We start from the raw sequence: 17,906 nt of genomic DNA, 5'->3' as shown, positions 1-17,906 counted from the left end.
TGTAACCTTCAGGACAGCGGTCTACCATGGCTGCTAGGATTGCTCCCACATCAGAGATGAGCAAATGGAGGCACCAACGGCCAAGATCTGAGTCCAGGTGGTCCGCTCCTGATCCCGTGCTCTCAAGTGTCAAGCTTAGTGCCTCTGGCACAGCAGTCAAGGGCTAAAGTCTGGAAGCTAGCAAGTTTGAGTTTGAATTCTGCAAGGATCCAGATACACTTGGCTTGACCTCAGCTAGGTGAAAACCCAAAGCTCTCTGCTGGGCATTCCTGCTAATTCATGGGCACTTTCATTTCCTGACCTCTGTGCCACAGCACACAGGTCTGTGCACTGTCCCCAGTCCTACTCTACATCCACCAGGTCCACCAGGAGCAGGACTCCTTACATCTTGGTACCCATCAAAAGTTCTCGGTGGGCATTGTGGACCATACCAAGTGCTACACGGGTGGTGGGGGAGGGGATTCATGTAAAACACTAAGATGTGCCTGACCTTCTGAAGTCCACTCTGCTCTCCCCCACGCTCACTCGCTACACAGCCCCTGCATTTTTCCTTCCCTCCCACATTTCCCCGAGTGACTCTAAACTCCTCTCTACTGTGGTGTATTTCCACATCACCTCCTTTCTTTTATTTATTATTTTTTGCAGTACACGGGCCTCTCACTGTTGTGGCCTCTCCCATTGCGGAGCACAGGCTCCGGACGCGCAGGCTCAGCGGCCATGGCTCACGGGCCCAGCTGCTCCGCGGCATGTGGGATCTTCCCGGACCGGGGCACGAACCCGTGTGCCCTGCATCGGCAGGCGGACTCTCAACCACTGTGCCACCAGGGAAGCCCCTCCTTTCTTTTCTGAAGCCTTGTTGCCCTCCTTGCTCACAGCGGGAGGAGAGGGGGCCAACCCCTTTGCCCTTCTACCCTAGGGCTTGTCAAGGAGTTCTTTACAAGAAAGTGAATGTTCTTTCTGCCAAGACATCTCCTACTGAATATATCACTCTCCATTTTTGATCAGGAAATGTTGGTTCTGCCCCTCCCATATTGAAGAAATAAAAGTATAAGATGTGAGTAAGAAGGCACCATGCATAGCCCCGTCACTCACTGCCTGTGGCTCTGGAAGAAGTCCCCAGTTTCCTCATCCATAAGCTAGGGATCAAAGCAACTACTCCACACCTTTGAAGAGTTGTCAGCCACATCTGGCTTAGGAGGATTGATGAAGCCAGTTCTTTTTTTTTTTCTGTGCGCGGGCCTCTCACCATTGTGGCCTCTCCCGCTGTGGAGCACAGGCTTCGGACGCACAGACTCAGCGGCATGTGGGATCTTCCCGGACTGGGGCACGAACCCGTGTCCCCTGCGTCGGCAGGCGGGCTCTCAACCACTGCGCCACCAGGGAAGCCCCAAGCCAGTTCTTTTTCTTGCTACCCTCAAACCCAAAGAATATGAAGAACAAGGGGGGTTTGAACAAGTGAAGCAAATAACAGCAAAAGCCTTCACTATTGAAAGGGAAGGAGAGATCAGCTCCCTGTGACAAAGCAGCGCCTGCTTCCACCCTGACTGGAAGCTGTGGAGAGAGAGGACAGAAGTCAGAGTATTGGGAAAGATGCCCACTGAACCTGCCAACAGTAGGGGGCTGAAGGAGATGGGAGTCAGAAGCCCTGGGAAAGGTGGTGAGAGTTCAAAGAGGATAGAGCTTTTCTCACCCTTTTCCTCCTGCCCCAACCCCTGTAGTGGCAATGCCTCCTGGGGTAGAATGGAGTGGCCAGCAGAGGGGAAGACTGAAAGAACACCTAGAGTGGCTTACCACCAACAACAGACAGAAATGTGGAGAAGACAAATGGGAGAAGACCTGAGAGAGCAGGATGGGGGAGCTGGCATACTTCATTGAGCAGCAGTAATGAGGTATGTCTCCCTGTCCTCACTGGAGTGGAGTCATAGGAGCCTGTTGAGGAGTTAGGACTTCCACATGGCTCAGCAGCGATGAGGCCACCTCCAGTGTGGTATCAGTGGAGACCACAAGGAGAGCTGGAACTCCTCATCACCAAGAAGTAACAAGGAGCTCCCCTCCCTTTGGGTATCAACGGAAGCCTTCGTGGGGAACCTGGACCTCTACTTCCACGCAGCAATAACAAGGTAGTGTCCCTTCCCCTTCTGAGAGCACTGTCAAAGAAAGCCAACTAAAACAAGATTTAAGTGCGATCCAGAGTCTCATAACATAACACAAAAATGTCCAGATTTCAGTCAAACATCACTAATTATACCAAGAACTAGGAAGGTCTCAAACGGAATGAAAAAGACAAACAATATATACCAATACTGAGATGACAGAGATGTTGTTAGAATTATCTGTGAAAGTTTAAATCAGTCATGATGAAAATGCTAGAAACAAATGAAAAATAGGAAGCCTCAGCAAAGAAATTGAATACATTGTCTCACCCAATAAATAAAAGATGTAAAGAAGAACCAAATGGAAATTTTAGAACTGAAAACTACAGTAACCAAAAGCTCAGTGATGGGTTCAACAGTAGAATGGAGGAAACAGGGGAAAGGTAGAACAATGGAAATTACCCAATATGAACAACAGAGGTAATGTTCCAGAACAAAACCCCCAATCACAAAAAACAGAACCTCAGGGGCCTGTGAGACTGTGACAAAAGATTTGATACTTACGTGGTCAGGATCCGAGAGGGAGAGAAGCAAGAGGGCAGGGCTGAAAAAGTACTCAAATATTTTTTTTCAGAAAGGTGCAAAAGCAGTTCAATGGAGGAAAGCTTGCCATTTCAACAAATAGTCCTGGAGCAATTGGAAGCTTGTAAGTCAAACAATGAACCTCCACCTAAGTCTCACACTTGATACAAATAATAATTCAAAATGGATCGAATCATAAACGTAAAACACAGAAATACAAAACTTTTAGAAAAAAATAGAAAAATTTTAAGATCTAGCACTAGGCAAAGAGTTGTTAGACTTGACACCAAAAGCATGATATATAATAGGAAAAATTTATAAATTGGACTTTGTAAAAATTGAAGGCTTTTGCTCTGTGAAAGCTCCTGTTAAGAGGATGAAAAGGTAAGCTATAGAGTTAAAGAAAATGTTTGCAAACCGCATATCTAACAAAGGACTTGTAGCTAGAGTATATGAGGAACTTCCAAAGCTCAACAGGAAAAAAAAAAAATCCCATTAGGAAATAGGCAAAAGACATGAAGAGACATTTCACTGAGGAGGTAATTGATGGCAAATAAGCATGTGAAAATATGTTCAACATCATTATTCATCAGGGAAATACTAATTAAAACCACAGTGAGATATCATTACACATCTATCAGAATGGCTAAAGTGAAGGGTGGTGTCAGCACCAAATGGTTTTTGGATGAGGAGAAACTGGATTACTTATCCAATGCTGGAAGGAATGTAAAATGGTATAGGAAAGCAGTTTGGCAATTAAAAACAACGACAACAACAACTAAATATGCAACTACCACCCAGTAATAGCACTCCTGGGCATTTTCCCCAGAGAAATGAAGACTAATGCTCACACAAGAACCTGTTTACAAATATATATAGCAGCTTTATTTGTGATAGCCTCAAACTGGAAACAACCTGGATGTCCTTCAGTGGGTGAATGGTTAAACAAACTGTGGTACATGTATACCATGGGATACTACTCAGTAGTTAAAAGGAATACGTATATTAACACATATATGTGGAACCTAGAAAAATGGTACAGATGAACCAGTTTGCAGGGCAGAAATAGAGACACAGATGTAGAGAACAAACGTATGGACAGCAAGAGGGGGAAAGTGGCGGGGTGGTGGTGGTGGTGGTGTGTGATGAATTGGGAGATTGGGATTGACATATATGCACTAATATGTATAAAATGGATAACTAATAACCTGCTGTATAAAAAAATAAAATTCAAAAATAAAAGGAACCACTGATATATACAACACCTAGATGAATCTCTAGAGAATTATGCTGAGTGAAAAAACACTAGTCTCAAAAGATCACATGCTGGAAGTCCTAGCCACCACAATCAGATAAGAAAAAGAGAGAAAGGAATCCAAACTGGAAAGGGAAAATTAACTCCGTCACTGTTTGCAGATGACATGATAACTACACATACAAAAATCCTCAAGACACCACCAAAAGCTACTAGAGCTCATCAACGAATTTGATAAATTTGCAGGATACAAAATTAATATACAGAGGTCTGTTGCATTTCCATACGCTAATAATGGACTATCAGAAAGACAAGAAAACAATCCCATTTACAGTCTCATCAAAAAGAATAAAATACCTAGGAATAAATCTAAGGAGGTAAAACACCTGTACTCAGAAAACTATAAGACACTAATGAAAGAAATCGAAGACGATACAAACAGATGGAAAGATATACTGTGTTCATGGAGTAGAAGAATTACTCAAGGCAATCTACAGATTCCATGCAATCCCTATCAAAATACCAATGGCAGTTTTTCACAGAGCTAGAACAAATAATTCTAAAATTTGTATGGAAACAAAAAAGACCTTGAATAGCCAAAAACACCTTGAGAAAGAAGAGCAAAGCTGGAGGTATCTCGCTCCCAGGTTTCAAACCGTATGACAAAGCTACAGTCATCAACATTATGGTACTGGCACAAAAAAAAGGCACAAAGATCAATGCAAAAGAATAGAGAGCCTAGAAACGTACCCATGCTTATATGAACAATTAATCTATAACAAAGGAGGCAACAGTGTATAATGGGGAAAAGACAGCCTCTTCAATAAATGGTGTTGGGAAAACTGGGCAACTACGTGCAAAAGAATCAAACTGGACTACTCTCTCACACCATGCACAAAAACAAATTCAAAATAGATTAGAGCCTTAAATGTAAGACCCCAAACCATAAAACTTCTAGAAGAAAACGTAAGCAGTAGTCCCTTTGCTATCAGTATCAGTAATATGTGTGTGTGTGTGTGTGTGTGTGTGTGTGTGTGTGTGTGTATTTGGCTATGTCTCCTCAAGCAAGGGAACCAAAAGCAAAAAGAAACAAATGGGACTACATCAAGCTAAAAAGCTTTTGCACTGTGAAGGAAGCTATCAACAAAATGAAAAAGCCACTTAATAATTGGGAGAAGACATTTGCAAATGATATATCTGATAAGGGGTTAATATCCAAAATACACAAAGAACTCATACAACACAACATCTAACAAACTAACACAAACAACTTAATAAAAAACTAGGCAGAGGATTGGAATAAAAGTTTCTTTCCAAAGAAGATATTCAGATGGTCAACAGGCACATGAAAAGGTGCTCAACATCACTAATCATCATCAGGGGAATGCAAATGAAAATCACAATGAGATATCACCTCACACCTCTCAGAATGGCTATTATCAAAAAGACAACACATAAGAAGTGTTGGTGAGGGTGTTGAGAAAAGGGAACTCTCCTACACTGTTGGTGGGAATGTAAATAGGTGCAGCCACTATGGAAAACAGTATGGAGGGTCCTCAGAAAATTACAAATAGAACTACCATAAGATCCAGCAATTTATCAAAAGAAAACAAAAGCACTAATTAGAAAAGACACATGTACCCCTATGTTCACTGCAGCATTATTCACAATAGCCAAGATATGGAAGCAACTCAAGTGCCCACCAGTAGATGAATGGATAAAGAAGATGTGGTATATATGATGGAATATTACTCAGCCATAAAAAGAGGGAAATCTTTCCACTTGCAGCAACATGGATGGACCTAGAGGGTATTATTCTAAGTAATATGTCAGACGGAGAAACACAAATACTATATGACTTCACTTATATGTAGAATCTAAAAAACAAAACAAATGAAAAAACATAAATGGAAACAGAGTTATAGGCACATAGAACAAAGAGGTGGTTGCCAGAGGAGAGGAGGGTGAGGGAGGGAAGAAAGAGTGAGGGAGATGAAGAGGTACAAACTTCAGTTGCAAAATAGATGAGTTGCAGATATGAAATGTACAGTGTGGGGATTATAGTCAATTACTAGGTACGATCTTTGTGTGGCGATGTAACTAGACTTATGGCGATCATTTTGAAATGTGTAGGAAAAAAATACTATGTTTTGTAACAGGAACTAACATAGTGTTGTAGGTCAATTATACTTCAAAAACAAACAAACATACAAACAAACTGAAAGAAAAAGGATCAGATATGTGGTTACCAGAGGTGGGGGGTTGAAGGAGGGGAAATCGGATAAAGGCAGTCAAAAGGTTCAAACTTCCAGTTATAAGATAAGCAAATACTAGGGATGTAATGTAAATACAATGTAATATAATTAATACTGCTGCAGGTTATATTTGAAAGTTGTTCAGAGAGTAACTCCTAAGAGTTCTCATACGCACATAAAATTTTATTCTGTTTCTTTAATTTGGTATCTATATGAGATGGATGTTCACTAGACTTGTGATAATCATTTCATGATGTATGTAAGTCAAATCATTAAGCTGTACACCCTAAACCTATACAATGCTGTATGTCAATCATGTCTCAGTAAAACTGAAAGGGAAAAAAAAAACCCATTAATTTAAAAAAACAAAATTCCCCGAAACCAAAACCAAACCAAACAAAACCCCAAAAGATCACATACTCTATGATTCCACTTGTATAACATTTTTGCAATTACAAAATTAAAGAAAGGAAGACCATATTAGCGATTGCCAGTAGTTAAGGATGGGCTGGAGGTTGGAGGGAGGTGGCTATGATTATAAAAGGGACATAGGGGAAATTCTTGTGTCTATGGAACTGTTTTGTATTATGACTCTGTCAATGTCAATATCCTGGTTGCGTCATTGTACTATAGTTTGCAAGATGTAACCATTGGGGAAAACTGGGTAAACGGTACACAGTATCTTTTTGTATTGTTTCTTACAACTGCATGTGAATCTACAATTATCTCAAATTAAAATGTTTTTAAAAATTTAAATACATGAAGCATTATGAGGTTGGTTGATTTTGAAAATCAATTAATGTAATTCATCACAGAAACAAACTAAAAAAGAAAGAAATGATCATCTCAAAAGATGTAGACAAAAAATTTGATAAAATTCAACATCTTTTCTTGATTTTAAAAAAAAACAATGAATGGAGAGATATACTATATTCATGGTATTATTAAGATGTTAATTATCCCCAAATTAATCTATTGATTCAAAGGAAATTTCAACAGCTATTTTGTAGATACTGACAAGCTGATTTTAAAATTCAGGTGAGAATGCAAAGGATCTAGAATAACCAAAACGGCTTTGAAAAAGAATACTGGAGGACTAACTCTGATTTCAAGACTTACAAAGCCATAGTAATTGGGACTGTGTAGTACTGGTGTGAAATAGATCATGGAACAGATAGAGTCCAGAAATAGACCTATACAAATATTCACGACTAACTTTTACAAAGAGCAAATGTAATTCAGTGAAGAAAGGGTAGTCTTTTCAACAAATGGTACTGGAACAATTGGATATCCACATGCAAAATAAAATGAGCCTTGATCCATATCTTGCACCATATACAAATATTAACTCAAAACAGATTATTTAAAACATAAAACTATAAAACTTATTTTTAAAATATTGGGTTGAGCAGAGTTTTTACGTATGATACCAAAATCATGATCCACTTTTTAAAAGATTAAATGGACTTCATCAAAATTAAAATGTCGGCTCTTTGAAAGACATTGCTATGGGAATGAAAAGACAAGCCGCATACAAACTGGGACAAAATAATTGCAAATCATATATCGGATAAAGGTTTTTTTTATCCAGCTTATATAAAGAGCCCTCAAAACTCAATAATAAGAAAACTAACAACTCAGTTTAAAAAAATAGGCAAACGATTTGAAGAGACACTTCACCAAAGAAGATACGTGTATAACAAATAAGCGTGTGAAAGATCCTCAGCATCGTTAGTCGTTAAGGAAATACCAGAATGAGATGCCACTACACATTAGAAAGATTGTGATTTAAAAGACTGATCATGACAAATGTTGATGAGGATGTGAAGCAACTGGAACTCATACACTGCTGGTGGGAGTGTAAATGTTACAACCACTTTGGAAACAGTGGGTCTGTTTCTTAAAAAGTTAACCATGTCTATTATATGAACCAGTCATTCTACTCCTAGGAATTTACCCAAAAGTAATGAAAGTGTATGTCCACACAAAGACTTATATACAAATGTTCATAGCTGATGAATGTGTGGAGAAATGGTCATGGCTGTGTACTGTCAGTAGGACTCCATTTTTGCAAACATTTTGGGGGACAGTTTAGCAACATCTACCTTTTTTTTCCCCAAGAGAAATGTAGTCCTTAGCTTGTGTGAGGCTGGCTCTGTGTGTTCACCTCTTTCATTTGGAACATTTTGGGTTACTCTGGGTATTCAGAAAACAATAGAAATTGAACTGCTACAGAAATACACACTGAAATATGTTAGTTACTTGTTTGTTGGGGTTTTCCTTTACATGCCCTCTTTTCCTTGCATGATTAAGTGGTATTAGTAAATTTGTTCCAGATGGAAACTTTGTTGAAAACATTTGAATCGTGTGGCCGTTAGTACATTTGCAAAAGTTGCTTATTACAACTTCTAAACAAAAGTTAACTTCATTACTGAGTATAGATGGTATTATTTTTATCCTTAAATACTTCAGTGTGTGTTTCCTAAGATCAAAACAACCTCTTACATACCCAGAGTGCAATGATCACAATTAGGACATTTAATATTCATTACAATGCCATCATCTAATCCACAGACCATATGCAAAGTTTGATGATTATCCCAATAATATCTTTTATAGTTGTTTTTTTTTCCTGGCACACGATCCAATCCCAGATCACATGTTGCTTTTAGTTGTCATATCTTTAGTCTGTTTTAATATGAAGCAGTTCCTTAGCCCTCCCCAGTGACTGCGACATCTTTGAATAATATAGGCCAGTTATTCTGTAGAACATCCCTCAACTTGAGGTAGTTAGATGTTTCCCTTTGATTAGCTTCCGGTTATGTATTTATATCATTATATTTTGGGCAGAAGTATCACAGAAGTGATGTTGGGTCCTTTTTGCTGTATCGTCACAGAAAGTCCATGATGTGTATACGTTTTAGGGTTTTTTTTTTTAATATATGGATGTTTGGTTTTTCCTGCACCATGAGTTGAAAAGAGTTTTCATTCCCCACCAGCTTAAATCTTTGCTTTCTTTCCCTCTTTACTTCTGCTTTCTTTGGGTCTTTTGCACTCTCCCCTGAACACATGCAGCTGGTCAGCAAGTGATTTGGAGTTGATGCAGATTTGTGGATCGATACCCTGCCGCATCTGTGGCTCTCCTTTCACACACCCTCTACACAGACACACACACATCCAACACACAAAGAGTAATCTGAGGTGGATCAGAGGCCTAAGTGTAAATGCTGAACCTGTAAATGATAGGAGAGATTATCCTCATGACTTGGGGTTAGGCAAAGATTTTTTTAGGACACAGAAAGCAATAGCTGTAAGATAAAATTGGGTATTAGATGTTATAAAAATTGAAATTTTCTGCTTATAAAAAGACAGTATTGAGAAAATGATGATGAGACAAGTCATGGAGTGGAAGAAAATATTTGCAAAGTATGTCTAACAAAGAACTGGTATTCAGACTATTAAAAGAACTCATGCACAACTACATAAACAGAACTACAAACCTGTACAACCCAACAAAATTGGGCAAAAGATCGCCACAGGCACTTCACAATGCAGTGACTAGTCGGTAAGTACATGAAAAGTATTCAGCTTCATTAGTCATCAGGCAAAAGGAAATGAAGATCACAGTGAGATACCACTGCACTCCCACAGAAATGGCTAAAGTTAATAAGGCTGGCAATATTAAGTGTTGACAAAGATGCAGCAGCTGTGACACATACATTTCTGATGGAAATGTGAAATGGTACAAACACTTTGGAGAACGGTTGATTAAAAGGTTAAACAGATACTTCCCATACAATCCAGAAAGTCTTCTCTTAGGTATTTATCCAAGAAAAATGAAAATACTGGTCTGAACCAAGACTTGAACAGAAAAGTTTATAGCAGTTTCATTCATGAGTCCAAACCTGGAAACAATTACCATCCGTGTGTCAAGGGTAATCAGAACACCATAGAGTGGAAACTGACTGCGCTCAGCAATGGAAAGGAACAGACTCCTGACACATGTGACAACATGGGTGACCTCAAAAACACTCTGACGTGGAGTGAAAGAAGCCAGACACCAAAGAGACCGTACTGTATTACTCCACAATATATGTCTGTAAAGAGACAAGTCTAATTTGCAGTGTCAGAAAAAAATCAGTGGCTGCCTGGGGTGTCGCCGGCTGCCTGGGATTGGGGGTGATTCAAATGTTCTTGATCGTGAGGGGTGCCATGCAGGAGCACTCACTTGTTAAAACTTATCTAACTTCACACTTAAGATGGGCTCATTCACTGTGTGTAAATATGTTTCAATAAAGGTGACTTAAGTAGAAGGATACAGGGGTCATGATTTCGATTTGTACAGGACAGAGCTGGGGCCAAGCAGCAGTAAACGAGAACAAGAGCACAGCAGAGTGTGGTCCCCCTTCAAGATGGCTGCCTTACAGCCATGCTATCTATGCTGCAAGTGACAGCAACAATTGTCACAAGGCAGAAACTGCAGGAGATAATAGGAGAGACAGAAAGAAATCCTGCTAGTAGGAGATGTAATACTCCTCTGTAGTCCAAGACAGATCAAGGGGACAGAAGTGAGGAAGCATGTAGAAGTACTGACTGCACGGCATGGCGAGCTTTACGGAAACTGTGGAAATCTGTGCTCTCAGGAAGAAACTACATTGTCCTTTCCAGGGCACATAGGATAGTCATGGAAATGGACCATAAATTAGGCAACAATAAAAATCTCAATTCCAGATAGAAGTAGTGTAAACAACACGATAAACCTAGAAATCAAAACAGAAATATTAAATGTTCATCTTCCTGTACATTTTAAAACTTTGTTTAAAACTCCTGTGTCGGGCTTCCCTGGTGGCGCAGTGGTTGAGAGTCCGCCTGCCGATGCAGGGGATACGGGTTCGTGCCCCGGTCCGGGAAGATCCCACATGCCGCGGAGCGGCTAGGCCTGTGGGCCGTGGACGCTGAGCCTGCGCGTCCGGAGCCTGTTGCTCCGCAACGGGAGGGGCCACAACAGTGAGAGGCCCGCGTACCGCAAAACAAACAAACAAACAAAAACTATTGTGTCAAGAGTCAAAGGGTAAATGCAAACCAATTTCAGAAATGCTAGGAAATGGTGATAATGGAAACATATCAGAATCTAGGGAGTGTAGCGCAGGCAGTGCTCAGAGACAAACTTATAGCTTTATATTTATAATAAGAAAAACAAAAGAAAGAAAAATAAATGAATTGTGTTCAACTCAAAAATTTAAATTAAGAACTACTGAGTAAACTGAAAGTAGGCATTAATAAGGCAAAGTCAGAAATTGAGTTGGAAAACAGAAAAACAGTAGAATTAACAAATAAAACCCAGTTCTCTGAAAATTACCAACAAAATAGATAAATCACTAGCTAACCTAATCCAGAGAAAAAAGTAAAGCCGTAAATACACGTAACAAAAACTCTAAAAAGAGGAGGAATGACCATCAAGACAGAGAAAATTAAATCTTAAGAGATTACTTATAACTCTAGGCAAAAGCACTTGAAAACCTGGATGAAAAGATAATTTTCTATGACTTACCAGCACTGAGAAAGTAATTACAGCATGTCTATGCAGACAAATTCACATAGAATAATTACCTTTTATTAACTAACTGCTCCTCTCCACCGTCCATCCCTGAACGACCAGGTTTCAAAGGGAGCTAAGTATTGATAGAAGATTACATGACCATCTTCATATAGGCAAAAGAAGATTTATTTCATAATCTTTTATGGTCAAATAGAAAAAAGCCAGTATCTTAATGGGGTGCACTGAGGCATTCCCACCAAAGTCAGGAACGTGACCAAGCACCACCACACCCCTACTACTTAATCCTATTGGAAGCATCATCAAATGCAGTTGCACACACACACACACACATAAGCACACACACGCACGTGCGCACACACACGCACGTAGGAATTGGAAAGGAAGAATTAAAATGACCTCCATTCTCCAGTGCAGATTGTAGTTCTCGTAAAATCAAGGCTGAGAAACTACTAAAACAATAAAAGAATTCACTAACGTAGCAGGGTATGCCATTAACATAGAGAAATCAGTTGTCCTCATAGAAACAATGACCAAACAATAGTAAAAGCAGATAGAATAGTCAGGAATTCACAATAAATATGCAAAACTCCCATGAAGTCAGCTTTACTTTGAAACGCACTGGAGTGGACTAAGAGGGAAATACAGGGCATGTCTCTGGGCCAAAACACTCGTTATCATGAAGAAGTCAAGTTGTCTTAAGTTAATTTATAACTAAAAATACCAAAGGGTTCTTCCTCTCCTCCAGGCCTAGAAAAATTGACTCTAAAGCTCCTATGAAAAAATAAACAAAAGGAGTCAGGAAAATGCTGGAAACGATTAGCAATGGAGGGGGGAATGGGGCTTTCCCTACAGATGTTTAAAATACTGTAAAGTGTCCATAATTAAAAGTGTGGTACTGGTACCTAAATGGACGGATCAGTGGGGCACACTAGAAGACCCAAAAGCAGACCCAGATACACACGTGGAGTTTAAGTATGATAAAGGCAGCAGCTCAGGTTGGGGAAAAGGTAATAAAAGGTATTGGGTAACCTGGATAGCCATTTGGATCCTTGTCACCCTATACACTATAGAATAAACTCCAAGTGGATCAGAGATACAAACATAAAACATGAAACCATAGAGGCTCTAGAAGAAAACACGTGAATTGCTTTATAACTTGGGTATGGAAGAATCCTTTCTAAATATTGTTCTAAATTCAGTATCAACAGAGGAAATGATCAATAAATTCAATTATTTTATATACAAAACATTCCTGAACACACACACACACACACACACACAACACAAAACAACAAAAAAACAAAGGCAAAAGACCAATAATGACAAGTTGAGAACAGCACTTGCCGGTTGTCTCTAAGGGCTAATCTACTTAATACGAAGAGAGTTTCCAGAAATGGGGAAGGAAAAAACCAAGAGCCATGGACTGGGGGGCAAGAGCCAGGAATACTCTTTTTCTCAGAAAATAAATGGGTGTCAAAGGCCCTCAACACATAAATAAAAGCTCAGCATCGTTTGTAGTGAGAGAAATGCAAACCTGTTTTCTGAAGTTCCGGTTCTCAGCCATCAGGTTGACAAAACCCCAGAGGTGTGACGGCTAATTTTACTGGCGAGGCTGTGGGGCGAGGGGCCGTGAACATGCAACACAGCACAGCTTATGGAGGCAATTGGCCAGATCTAACGAAGTGACCGGTGTGCTTCCCTCGATCTGTCCTAGGGATGCGCACACATGCAAGAGCAGGAGATGACAAACGTGGGGGGTTTTCTTGGCAGCTGTGGGATTGGAAAGCTTTCGGATGTCTAGGTGTGAGATGCTGCTTGGAGCTGTGGCAGATCTACAAGACGGAAAACCCAGTTGCTGCAGGGGATGGAGAACGACAGGAAATAATCTCCAGGCTGTGTTGTTAAGTGAAAACCAGAGTGGAGGTCTGTGAATTCAGTGCACTCTCTTTTGTATGGAAATGGTGTCACAAGACGAAACACTGAAAGAACTAACTAAAAACTGATGACAACGGGAGCCCACGGGGAGTGGGGCGGAGGCACAGGCTGGGAGCACGACCTCTCCAGGGAACGCTTTGACTTTTGACCTTTGAACCAGGTCAATATTTCGTATATCGAACAATTAAATTACAAAGGAAAATTTCCTGATCCTGAGAACAGGCTGAGAAAAAGTCAACCTAAGTGCATATCTTATTAATAATATAATCTCATGAAGGAAAAAAATCATTTCAAGTAATTTTAGAACACTGTAACTTTAGCACCCATTCTCGGTGTGACACAGGACAGAAAGGACCGGAAAGAAGCCTTAAACTTTGTTCAGAGCTCAGGGGGCAAACAGCTTGTCAAAGACAATTTCAGAAAACTGTGGAGATGTAAATATGGCCTGGGCATATGGTGACGTTTAGAAGCTATTTTTAGCTTGGTGTTCTATTTTGAACAGGATTCAGTAATGGTATTATGTCATGCAGAAAGCAATTCTTATTTTTTTAGAGGTGAAGATTGAAGTACTTATGCGTGAAACGTCATCAAGTCTGTAATTTACTCTCAAATATTTCAACCGTAAGGTTATTAAAACAAGCCTGGCAGATGGTAACAGGTTAACATAGAAAGTGGGTACAGGGTGGCTCAGTCCTCGCCATTGCACTGTCCTCGCTGATCTTCTACGTTTGAAATGTTTCATCCGTGAAAAACACAATGATTTCGTTAAACACAATTTCAGAAAGGGAGACCTGATGGAAATAAAAAGAAAGTTATTTGGGGTTTGTGAGGACTGCAGCCTGGGACACAGGTTCAAGAAGCAGTTGAACTGTGCTGCACTGAATTACAGACAAAATGGCGGAGGAGGTCTGTAAAGACGAAAACTGCAAGGTCACAGTTACACAAGTTTTTAAATAAAGAATTATAATTGGAGCTGGCAAGACAGGAGGGTGCTTGTTACGTGAGGATGGGTTGGGGTCTGAATGGTCGCGTAGCCACAAGGGGAGACCTTGAGGCCTCAAGGTTGCAGCTGGTAGCGGCAGCTCTGAGTATGGCTGGGGTGCCTTGGGTCTGGTGCAGCTCAGAGAAAGTTCCAGTTCCCGGCGGGGCAGGGACGTGTCTGAGACCAGATCCTCCGTGGCCACCCGACTCCATTTCTGCTTGCCTGAACTGGGATCGGTCCACTGTCATTTCACCTTGTCATCAGTTTAAAAAAGGACAAGGAGGGTCTGCTTTAGACAAGACACAGGCACGGGGGTGGGCGGCGTGATGCTGGCCTTTAAGCTGGTCCTTGAGAAGTGAGACGTGAGTGCTGGGAGCACGGGCCTGGGTCTCGGCTGGTTGAGTCTCTTGACCCTTTGTTTTTAGCATCTTGCTTATCCCGAGAAACATTTCCTCAGATAACTAGAAAACTATTGAGGGCCTGTTCTCACGAGATCCATTCTTCGTTGCTGGCCAAGTTTGAGCTCACCTCCTACATTAAACCAGATGGTCTCGTGTTCGGCCAACAGCTTCTCTGGAAACCAGGACGGACGCCTCGGAGACCGCCCAGCTGCTCCTCTGGGCCAGAGAGGCCCACCGGTGGGGTCCCGGGAAGGGGGGTGGGGTTACAGCTGGGGGCAGCCTGCAAGCCTACGGTGTCAGCCCGGAGCCTGGCCGGGCAGAGGTGGCCCGCCCCTTCAGGCTGTCCACTCTGTCACTCCTGTTCCAGGCTTTCTCAGACGCAGATCGTAAGCTCCCTGGCGGTTCAGCATGTAACTGGCAGCTCCTTCTCTCCGAGGGAAAAGTAAACTACGCAAATGGGTCGGTGATTCACCCGGGAAGTGGGATCTCTCTGGGGGCGCGCGGGGGCTTGGAGCTCCCTCTCAGTCCGTCCCTGGGGCTGAGGCCCTCGAGCTCTTTGGCAGAGCTGTTTTCTGAAGAATCCAAAGAAGTTAGAAGCCAAAGTGATGTTACCCACGGTCAGGATTTGAAGAGTAAAATCAAGTTATAAACTTTATTTTTACAAACATATCAATTTCTCATTCGTTGACCCTGGTGCCATTTTGGGCCGCCCAGGAGATCCTCTCGGGCTCACCTGGAGAAGAAAGTTCAGTGCACTTGACGGGGCCGTGAGGTCGAGGCTAAAAGAGAGGCTGAGCTCCAGGGAGAAAGTGTGTGTCCCGCGGGCGCTGCAACACATCACCGCAAACTCTGCGACCCTTGTGATGACACCAGGCCCACCCAGATGACCCAGGATGACCTCCCAGTTGGAGAGGATCCAAACTGTAGAGGGAGGTGGAAACCGGCAGCAGGGCACAGACGATGGCACAGATGTGCTGGTGCCGGCTGCCCCTTGGCAAACAGCGGCAGCCACGCTGCACCCAGGGGGGCAGGTGGTCTCGGGAGCCCTGACAGGAGACCTTCAGAAGGAAGATGGGGGGAAGGAGGTGTCCCCTCTTCCTGCACCACTGTTACCAATGGGCCTGATTCCAGGAGGGAGGAGTGGGGAGAGGGGGTGTCTCTTAAATAATGACAAGAGTTGAGAAGGGCCGGGGGTGAGAGCTGGAGACAGGGTGTACGGCCTCCTAACTCACGCAGCCGCGTAACAAAGCACCACCAGCTCGGTAGTTTGAAAAGAACACAAATGGACCACCTCATGGGCCCCGTGGTTAGTGGTCTGGGCACAGCCCAGCTGGTCTCCCTCGGGTCTCGCAGGCCGGAAACAGGCTGTCGGCCTGTGCAGTCCGACGCTGGGGGCCCTCTTCCAGACTCACTGCTTCTTGGTGGGGTTCAGATCCTGGCTGTTGTGGGGCTGGGGTCCCCTCTTGTGCCTGGCCACCCTCCATGGGCAGTTCCTAGAAGGCCAGCAGGTGAAATCTCTCTGTCTTTTAGGTCTGACCCACCCAGGAGAATCTTCCATTTGATTAACCTGAAGTCAACTGCCTTGGGACTTTAGTTACCCTGCAGAGTCCCAGGAGTGGTGTCCCAGCCGACTCACACTCAGGGGAGGGGTCAGTGTGAATTAAAGAAATGCCCCGTTCTGCCTGTGAGCAGGACCATGAGGCTGCAAAGGGAGGGAGGCTCCCAGCTCCCCGCCCCAGGGGATGGACGTGTGCTGGGGAGCAGACACACAGCCACGGGGAGGGGGAGGGGCGTCCGGCGCTGCCAGAGGTGGTGCAGACGGGGAGCCGCTGGCATAAATCCCAGCTTCTCTCTTTTAATCTAAAGCGTGTGAATGTGTACAATTCTAAGAATTGTGACAAACACACACCCACGTGACCCACACACCATCAAGATGGACGACACTTCCATCATCCGGAAAGTTCCCTGTGCCCTTCCCGCCACCGACGCATCGCCTCCGATCAGCTTTCCCGCCCTCGAGCTTCCGCAGACGGAACAACGCAGCACGTGTGAGTCTGGCATCTTTCACTCGGCACGATGTGTGTGAAGCTCACACGTGCTCTGTGGTGTCACGCGTGGAGTTCGTGGCGTGGATGGGCCTTGGCTTGCCGTCCTTTCTCCTGTGGACAGAAGAACATTCTCCCCGTCTTTGGTTGGCACAGGGTGGTGTGGCGGGCTGTGAGGGAAGAGTGAAGGATTCCAGGGTCCCGCAGGGGCTCTAACGCCACCTCCCACCGCCCCTCGCCACACGGCCCCTCCTGAGCGCGGGCGGCGGCTCGTCCTGGCTCACCTTGCTCCCCAAGCGGCCATCCAGGCTTCACTGGAGGAGGGCGTCTCAGTCTCCAGGGAACGTAAGTGTCGTCATCCCCGCAGCCGAAAGACAGAGGAGCAGCTGAACTTAAAATCCTGCCCCGGGAGGGCATCACTTCCTTTAGACCGCAGCTGCTGGGCCAGCAGTCGGGATGGCGAGTGGAGGCGCCCAGGGCAGGGCTGGCCTGCGGGTTTCGATCAGTGAGCTGCGTGGCCAACAGCCCTCGGACCTGCAGCCTCCCGCCGGCCCTCAAAAATCATGGATGGAAAAGTGTTCCTTCTTGCACATTCTTAGCATCAAAAACGCATCATGGAGACCAAATACTGGCTGTAGCAATCAATGTGAAGGCGATCGACTCTTCCCTGAACAACAAAGCCCATCAGACAGGGTTAAGTGCCCCTGAAGGCCGTGTTCAGAACGCACACCAGGACAGCGCGTCTGGAGTTCGAAAGCAAAAGGACGACAAAAAAATAGTCACAAAACGCAAACCGAG

This window comes from Tursiops truncatus, chromosome 4, assembly GCF_011762595.2.
Source record: "Tursiops truncatus isolate mTurTru1 chromosome 4, mTurTru1.mat.Y, whole genome shotgun sequence".
NCBI classification, from domain to species: Eukaryota; Metazoa; Chordata; class Mammalia; order Artiodactyla; family Delphinidae; genus Tursiops; species Tursiops truncatus.
This window is presented reverse-complemented; position numbering follows the sequence as displayed.